The 10,000-nt window shown below is 41.7% G+C and overlaps 1 protein-coding gene across 2 annotated transcripts in view; it reads right to left on the bottom strand.

The window, feature by feature from the left end:
- Positions 1-10,000, bottom strand: part of LOC139749003 (heat shock cognate 71 kDa protein) — a 36,799-nt gene that overhangs the window by 8,586 nt on the left and 18,213 nt on the right. The window contains exon 1 of one of the 2 annotated variants that reach the window (XM_071662375.1): positions 1,604-1,622. The exons of the other annotated variant lie outside the window; for it this stretch is intronic. The gene's annotated coding sequence lies outside the window, so the exon portion shown is untranslated. Of the gene's footprint in view, positions 1-1,603; positions 1,623-10,000 lie in introns of those variants that run through there. 2 annotated transcript variants of the gene reach the window in all.

The following is a 10,000-nucleotide window of genomic DNA, read 5'->3' as shown; positions in this document are numbered from 1 at the left end:
CAACAAATGAGGTGATAAAGATGTGGTAGGAGAGAAAGTTTAAACAATGGAATCCCACTAAAAGGATCAAGACTAAGAGGAAGTGAAGCTTAAAGTTCGATATGACAGAACCCGGATGGTGGGTCTACTGACGGGGGTCAGCCAGATGTTCATGGTGTGGTCCCAAGCAGTGGTGCTCAGACGCCCTCGCTGGCCGATGTCGGTGTCGCTTACTGCCACAAGTTTTCTTACTCTATTGGATGTTCATCCATGTTTCAATCTTGTTTCAGTCTCACTTCTAAGGCTAGTTTTGACTAGGATGGATTGCGAATTCTTAGTTTCTTCTTCTTCAGTTGTGGGGCTCATTCAGGATGAATCTATATCATTTGCTACCCGACCTGACCCAACGCATCGGGGTTTTCAGAGTCGTCGTTTATATCGCTTGATACTGTTTCATAACCCCCCCTTGGCCATGACTCAGAAAATGTTGGCGAGTCCTGCTGTTCTCAGATGATAACACAGTGTTTACCAGAGGAGTGTCTCTGATTTCTTAAGACGTGATATTATACTGTTATAACTTCACACTCCGGTACTGCCACCCTTGATGCAACCATCGACAGAAAACGTAAGAAATCAGATAGCTGGCTAAGCATAAACAAACCCGCTACATTAATTTTCACGCAGGTTGAAAAAGTAGTAACCAAAGGGGCGGATGATCGTATTCACAGAAAATCTCAGAGCAATTTTTTCAGGATTCATTTCAATCCCACGTGAAGGGGCTAAGGCAGCATGCATGGCAATCATCCTCTCTCTGGAAACAGAGGAGCCGAAGAAAGGAAGACGGAATTTGTGGATGAAAGATTGACATAAGAAAAGACTCAAGTTTTCTCATGAAACTCTTCTACAGGAGCTGGTGGTATTGCCAACAAGACCATCAGAACTTCCTACGTAGGGGGCCATGAAACTTTCGTTGATTTGGTTGGAAATCATAATGCCTCTGATAATGAAGGAGAACACAACAGATGAGAGACACAATGTTGACAAGTGTAAGACTTTCTAGCACTATACGATTCTTTGCAACAGGGCAAGTTTTTAGGGGACTTGAAATTCACCACAGCAATCTCTCCACAGAGTCTTGCATATATAGTTATGGCGACGTGCACTACCATCATATCTGTACTGAAAGACATAATCAAGGTATGTAACCTACTAAATAACAAAAAACAATATGAAATGGTTTACAATCTGCATTCTATTCACCTTTGAAAACAAAGTAGTGCTTAATGGGATTCAATTTCTTGATACAACTATACTACATCTTATCATAGTATTCACGTTTCACAACTGTTCGTGTAACTATTACTTTCAACTTTCCACAATGATGGACAGCCTCTGTACACCTCAATGAAATCACGCCAAAATTCTCGTGTATCACATTACACTCGCCATGACTGCTAATACTAGACTGGCCGTGAGAGAGAGAGAGAGAGAGAGAGAGAGAGAGAGAGAGAGAGAGAGAGAGAGAGAGAGAGAGAGAGAGAGAGAGAGAGAGAGTGTTCACGGGACAGTGTTACGATACAGTTTTTGGGGTGAGGAACGGGTCGGCGAGTTGACCCCAACCTACCTGTCTGCCCCAACTCCCTCCAACCATTCCCACGTACGCCTTCCCTCCAACACCCTTGGCCAAGACACCCGACCCCAACACACCTTCACTACCACCATAACTCTCACTGTTGCTTCTGGCATGTTCAAAAAAAGACTGCATGCCAGTACTTGGGTCGCTTTTGGCCGGGCGGGATGGCGGGTGGGCGGGCGGTAGCAAGCACTCCTAGCTTCTCCTTTCGTCTTCTTTAATTCGTCCTTTGCAACGCCATCGCCTTATCGTTATCTACAAGTCTACTGTCTTTTGGCTACATGAAGGAACTGCTATGCCACCCAGGATCTGTAATGGTGGTGTAGACAGATAACTGACACAAAAATAATCACGTCAGTTGTCTGTAAAGTTCACCCCAGTTGTCTCGAAGGGACAATGCCACTTGGCACTCCCTGTGTAAGTCTCCCGAACCTTCTAGGGCGCGGCACGGTGCCAGATGCTTGTGCTCGCCGGGTTGCCCGCTGCGATGCTGCCGGCTCCGCCCTCCGTGAGGACGCGGGTGAGTGGCCGACAACCCACCCCCAGTCTGTCATGCCCTACCGTAGGAACGTGTCCATACCTCGTACCTGCGCGTGCCATGTTGCTGGGGAAGTAGTGGCCATGACAGTCATAATGATGACAATAATGATATGTGGTAATGATAACGAGGAAAATAATGTACTGAAGAAGGACTGTCATCTTGCGAATGATTTGTATTTGCTGTTCAACAATCATCCATGATCTTGATCTTCGAGTGAAAATTGAGGCAAGAAATATGCGTCATGAGGTTAGCAAAGTATGCCATTACCCTCTCGCTGTCCAGGAATTCTCAGTCATTTGCCTTCAGAAAGATGCCTACGGGATTTGGCGAGGGATAGGTCGTGTATCATCATTGTTTTTTCAGTAAGTCTATCTTCGACAGCCATGTGTATTTCAGTCAATTAAAGCATTTTTCTCGGATCATGATCAAGGATCGTGATCCTACACATATCCATCTACTATTATTACAACTACCGCTTCTACTACTACTACTACTACTACTACTACTATACTAACAATGATAATAATAATAATCGCACTCAAGGTAAGCGTTTGGAACCTCCAATAGGAAAAGGTCTCCCTCCTGCAGAAAACGTGCCACAGTCTCTAGCCATATCAGTTAAGTATAATGAATTCAGAGGTCTCTGAAAGGGAGTCAGCTTACACCGTCGCCTTCTCAGAAGAACGCATGAAATGACCAGCTCCGCAGTCCACCGACAGACCTTACATGGTTTCCTGAGTTTGTAGACTTCTTCAGTTTCATTACGTATCTTCCGAGGTATTCAGCATTGTCTCTGTAACACGACTCAGCAAACTCAGAAGAGCCGAGCGTAAACAACATGTCCCTCTTTCTCTTGTAGTAATGTTGTTGCTAGGCCAAACACCTGTCATGATTACTACAACTCAAGTGGCCTCTTATCTAAGTACTTCACATATTGGACATCACATCTTAGTAGACAACAAGATCATGCGACCTCTTGTTAAGTACTTCACAGATTGGATAACACATCTTAGACAACGAAGAGCATTACGACAAGGATTTAACCCAGGAATCATCTCTCACAAATCATGAATATAACGTGTTGCTCTTTCGCGACCCTCATGGTCACATAGCTACAGAGGCAGTTACTTTGAGCATGATTGTAGTTCTCGTTACCGACAATCATATATTACTCGTGCTAGGATTTAGATAAATGTAAACCACAGATCATGATCAAGACCATTCTGTTGATTGCTGTTTGTCCAGCCTGTCGAGGTGTCTCGATTTGCCAAGACCGCATGACTATCTGTGAATCAGATATACACCAGTTACATTTTCATCACTAGGGAAAAGTGGGGAAAACTATGATTACAATCGAATTCAATCACTGCTTATTATACCTCATTGTATATCATTTATGGGTACAATACTTTCTTTGCATTTTAAGCAAAATGATATCCAAATTCAAAACAATGAAATATAGTCTCCGTAAATCAAAAATGTATCGACCACTATTACTAATAATGATAATGATGATACTGGTAAGAACGAATAGACAATAGTGTTACTAATGATAAAAGTATTGATAATAATGAACATAAAGATGTTACTTGAAAAATGGGATAATTACATTGATAAGAAAGGACGTTGACAAACACTTACCAGTCACATTTCTTAAGAATGATAATAGCAGTGAACTCAATGAAAAATATGAAGTCTATCATAACTAAATTTAGACTCAAGACACTAGACACCCACCGCAAGCATGCGCCACGTCCTTGCAGTGAGTACAGCAGCTTTCCCAAGACCCTCAACTTGAAGGCTGGGCTAAAGTTAAGATCCGAACTCTTTTCATTAACTGAAACATTGATTTCCTTGACGCCTTCTTAACAGCTAAGGTTTCATGTAATTCATTCCAACGATAGAAAAGTAGCAAGAGCATTCACGAAGAAACTCAGCTTCTGTTGAGTAATTGTCCAAAAGATTTGGCAAAATGTTGAAATAAAGAGCTCCTCTGTATGACAGTCGCCGCCCCGCCCACAGCTCCACCCTTTTGTACCTAATCTCTCAATCACACTGGAATTATTTTCCAGTTGTTGCCAACTTGGCACACGGCTCTAAAAGACTGGGCCAAAGCACAGATTGGTGTGCCAAATAATGGATATATTTAAGAAAGACATACGATATTTGTGTGTTTAATACATGGTATGTCAATCGTAAATCATAACTTTTTTCATCTCAAATCGGCAACTTTCTGGAATTGCTAATCACAAAAATCCCTTTTTTTTTTTTATGATTCTATATTGACTCGGGAGACGTCAGAATTTCTATGTCCTAATTTGGTCTAAATCGTTTTATTTGGTGCACAAGACACTAGTATCCCAGGAGGTGACAAAATGTGGCCGGTAAGGACACGTCTCTGGGCCTCCGAAGCTTTTCATTCACGGCCACGATAAAGTACTTGAAGAAGAAAGGATTGTTGGAGGATTCTTGGGAGTGTCGACTGGTGGGACGGGTTGTGGAGTCGAGGACTTTGGTAGGGGATTGTTTACATGAGAAAGACAGACAACAGGAGGCCTGATTGTCCCACAACTGGGTTGTCTGGTAAAAAGTTTAACTTGACAAGAAAATGTAATTCCGAAAAAAGGTGTGTTAAGGAGGAAAATTTTCGAAAAAGAAGTTAGAAATTCTTCGGCTTCATCTAACTTCTTCATTTTCTGTGGGTTGATTTTTCTTTTTCTTCTAATATCCTGTATCAGAGTTCTGTTTAACATTATAGATTAGAGTATGATAGATGAATTTATCAAATCATCGATGTGAAAACTTCTTTCATATTCAATGTCATAATGGTATCAATACTACTGTAAAAGAGGCTTAACTTCTTTGAACAGCATCTGTGATCAAACTGAACAAGAGCGTTTTCCTAGGTTCCCCTACTATGGTGGCTAGTTTCTAGTTTTCTATAGAAGGTTACTGTTAGAGAGGGTTCGTGTCGTGTTAAGGGATCCTACTCTAAATTTGTACTGAACTGCTGAAGCACCTATCCATTCTCTTATATCAGTATTCCAGACGCACGTATTAGTCTGCAAAACTACAAGTTTTGATAAGGGTTTGTGACGTCTATATATGTTAGTCTGGACTGATTATGTATGGAATGATTTTCTTCAGTACGCACAAAAATATTCATATTACAATCATAGATTATGCACTTTATATTTCACCAGTGAATGCTCGCTCAGACATTATCCCTTGACAGTATCAAAACTTATCCAAGCTATCTATCTATTTACCTATCTAATCTATATACATCTACCCATAGATGTATAGATAGACAGATAGATAGGAACAGAAACAGACATTATTTTCTGGTTTTCCAATAGACAAGTAACAATCATGTTTGAAGTTTCTATCGTTGTGTCGACGCTCTCTCAACACCCATCAGCGAATGAAAATTTTAACAGCTTGCGGTTCCAGGGCACATAACTGAAAAACCATTTGACAAATTTTGTATGCAGACACCACCCAATTATACATCTACTTCGAAGTTCTTCATTTGATCTTTTTTTCATCTTTTTCTGATTCTTTAACGGCGGTGCAAATTTTGATGGAGTGTCTGTTGAAAGAACTACCACCAATCTACGTTTGGTCGCGTCGGCTCTTTTTTTTTTTTCTTTTTCTTAAACGTTGGAAGCTCCAGTCACGGACGAAAGTCCACATCAAAGCCGGGCCTTAACTGTAATACAGAGATGTTAATGAAAGGAAAAAGAGGAGACGAGTGAAAGTACTTACAAATTTTAGAGGAATTGAAAAACCTGTCTTTAAAATGTGCAGGAGTTATCGAAGTCTTGTCTGCAAATCAAAATTGGTTGTATCTTTCGTTTACTACGTTATCAACGACACAAATGATTGTATCTTTCATTTGCTACATCATCAGAAACAAAAATGGTTGTATTTTCATTCACTACATCCCTTAAAGGCAAAAATGGTTGTATTTTTTCATTCACTACATCTAGTAGAGGCAAAAATGGTTGTAGTCTTCATTCATTACATCACTCAGAGGTAAGAAATATATGCATATTTCATTCAACAATGAACTCGTCATTCACCATATCTCTAAGGCAAGAATCATGCATCAGAACTCTGAAATGAAAGTTGTCTTAATGGACAAGAACGGTTATGATGAGTGACTCTCCAATCACAGGCGACGAGAAGAAGACTTGTACCGACCTGACACACTCTGACCAGGGACAAAAGGCTGCGAGATTAAACTCTCGACGAGGTCTCCTCCAATTTCTAACCACACAAAAGCCTTGATGGTCAAATTCATCCGAGACAAATTTCCCAAAAGTGTGACCTTTGACCTAATAGCTGGGCAGGCATTCCTAACCTCCTGATGACTCATAAACATTTCCTTGAAACAAATAAACAAGACTATTGTTTTGAAACAGAGATGAACATGAAGTTTATTGTTTCATGAATGTTTCTGAAATTTTTTTTTATTTCAGTTCGTATATAGTGAAGAAATACGAAAACAAATGTAGTAATGGCAATACTCTCAGATAAACGAACATGTAAACAATTCATCAAGTGCAAATTTTGAACACTATCTTCAAGCGTAAGGAAAACACACCTCAATATGTAGCATGTATGATTTTCCATGTAAGGGTTCATAGTATGAGTGGCTTTGCTTATAACAATACTTTTAGTCGTACGGCTACGTTATATTTCAAGCCTGATTTATGATGTAGTCTCAGCCAGCTGCTGATAGGGGTGGACAGCTGTTAGGGGAGCAAATGTGGAAATTTATGTAGTACATTGTGCATGAGTCAGGTGGACAGTTTGGTAATTGTGGCCACGTTGCATGTTAGCGGTGGTGGCCAGGTTGTAGACTGGTGACAGTGGCCAGGTTGTAGGGTGGTGATGGTCAGTCACTAGAAATGCTTGATGGTAGTGGTGCGTAGGTTGGATGGTGGTAATGGTGGTCGGGTTGGGTGGTGATAGTGGTACTTAGGTGTAGTTATGATGATAGTTAGGTTGGGTGATGGTTGTGGTAAGTATGGGCAGTGGTAGTTATGGTAATGGTTAGTTTGGCGCTTGTGGACAGGCAGGACGGTTGTTGTGGTGAGGATGGTTGTGAGGTGTGGCTGCTGCGGGAGCTGGTAGAGGCAGGAGGTGATGGTGGCGGAAGAGATGGGTGCCGTGGGCGGTGGCAGGGTAGGTCGGGTGGTGGTGGCGGTGATGTCCAGGTGTGGTAGAGGCGGGTGGTGGTGGTTGCCATGGGAACGACAGACGCGGCCGTGTTTGCGGTCACCCCTGGACAGCTAACTACAGCTATGACTCCCTCCTCCCTCCGTCAAAAGGTTCTCGTCCAGAGAGCCTGGCGAACACCCGGCCGAGGCTCTCCTGGGATAAAAAGCCATGAATTTGTAGATAAGACAAGAAGATATGATGGTCAGTTCCTCCACATGATCCATGATTTTAGATAACAGCAGGAAATGGGGTTTGGATGTTTTTTTTAGCGAGAAAGTTCTCGCATATTAATAGTTTTTTGTACTGATTACTGCAGAAAAAAATCATTATCGCGATAATTAAACTAATACGTTATATACTGTGAAAAAATCACCATCTTTTCTGCTCCTTCCACTACCAGTACTACAGTAACCATTAGCAACACCGTCATTCACTACTACCACTACCATATGTAATGCCACATTGACAGGTGCAACCATCAAAACCATCACAACTGCTGCCAACATCAATAGAAATACAAAGACACCATCAGCACAGCCGTGAACTCCTCCGGGAGAAGGGCGACGAGCAGCACAGACGCTACACAGGCAAGAGTTTCTTGTGGAGAAATAAACCACACAAGTTGGGTCATATAACGGGGAAGGAAGGTGGCAAATATGTATGTCTGCTAAGAAAAGCTTTGTAACGAATTGGCTTCGAGCGCAGATATCATAAAAGAGACATCAAACATACAAAACGTATGTTCTCAAAAAAGCATCTCGGAAGATTTTACAGAAGAGCTGTGGCTCTTGTGAGAGTAACGTGTGACGAACAGATAAGTCAAAAAGGACATATATGACAAGGGCTAGAGACGTCGCACGAGAGAACACTGCCTGAAGAAGAGAGTTAACACTACGGAGACGTATGAGACAAGAGAGAGAAGACGGATGGAGACACTTATAACAAGAGTCGTCAGAGATGAAGGGCATTACAGATAACCAGTGATGGGGTAGGACTCTCTGGATGGCTGTGCCCTAGGGCTATACCAGTGTAGAATTTCCTGCCATTTACCATATAAACAAATAATTCCTGGAGGACATATCTATGAAGCACTAAAGGCAGACAAATACGAGACCTCAACAGTAAGGTATGCTAGTTCACCAGGACTGTGAAGGCAGGACAACTGGCTCCGGCAGTCGGGAGGCAGGTATAAGATCTCACCCGGACTCTCGGGCCTGGAATGAATTATTTGGAATTTATTTTTGACCCAAGGAAAGTGCCAGAGGCCTTCTTTCACCCTCTTGGCTCTATACATCAGCTGGAAGTGTGTTCCCATAACTCTCCTGAGTTACGCCGTTGGAAATCCTTTCTACGAAGACAGGAACACCAGGTGTACTGTTTGCCTTCGTGTCCTACATTCACTGTACTCCTCCTCCGTCGTCAGATTCATCATCAGAATAAATCGCACAACAAATCTATCACCTACATCTAGTTTTAAGATAGCAGTAGCGATAAATGTCTTATATGATTTGCCATTTTTATCCATTTCTATTGAAGTTGGTTAAGACAAAGACGGGGCCACGTAAGGTGATGTCAGAGGATAAGGACGAGTTGTGACAGGAAGAGTAATGTGCCAGGCGCGCGAGTAGGCGGTCCAGGGAGGCCATCAGACCGCCCTTCTATAAACATTATAACCAGAACTCATTGTTAACGCACCGCCTTGGACGGGCAGAGGAAAAACCAATATGACTGACAGCTGATGTTCCTGAGGCTTTTACCGAGGCGTAAAATATATAAAGCACATCGAACTTAATTTGAACTTATCTGTCACATTATGGTTTTGAACTGATATATACTTATCAAGACGTATCATTATATATAAGAATTCGAAATACGCGATGAGGCGTCGGTCGGGGTAGTTCTGGCAACGGTGTACCTAGCCAGAGGTGAGGTGGTGTGTGGTCACGTCATATACAACCTGTAGGAGAGTTTGGAATTTGAGCAAGTTCTTATAAGTATCTTCTTTTGTCATATGGTCAAGAAGTATTGACTTGAGAGACTATCTCTCCAAGTATAGGACGAGTTTTCCTCGTTACTATAACACTATTTGAACTATTCATTGTAGAAGCATGATATATATATATATATATATATATATATATATATATATATATATATATATATATATATATATATATATATATATATATGCAACTGTTCCCATTAATATGTTGTAAGAGCAAATGATGAAGCATATTTTCTCGTCATCTTGGCACCTGGTAACCCCTGAAGGTATGTATGATTGCTTGTATACACGTCAGCTCGTGTGAGTGCCAGGCTGGCGCTCCCCTGAAAGACACACTGACACACGTATTACTGTGTCCACTGGAGGTAATAGGAAGTATAGAAAGATATAGAAAAGGGAAATGTATTGAATCGTTCTTGCAGCTTACTACATCACGTACCTCATGGCAGTGAGGGAGGAGGGAGGGTGATCTAGTCTGTCTGTTAGTCTGTCTGTCATCCAGAAAGTTAATGGATGAAGCGAGGACGTTTGATTCTAGGGGGCGAGTGATCGTGACCTTATATAAGGCATGGTATCTTCCTAGTCTCAAGGTCAGAGGTCATGGTGATTTTGG

Source organism: Panulirus ornatus, chromosome 6 (genome assembly GCF_036320965.1).
Source record: "Panulirus ornatus isolate Po-2019 chromosome 6, ASM3632096v1, whole genome shotgun sequence".
NCBI classification, from domain to species: domain Eukaryota; kingdom Metazoa; phylum Arthropoda; class Malacostraca; order Decapoda; family Palinuridae; genus Panulirus; species Panulirus ornatus.
Note: the sequence above shows the minus strand (reverse complement) of the source record. Positions and strands in the feature narration are given on the sequence as shown.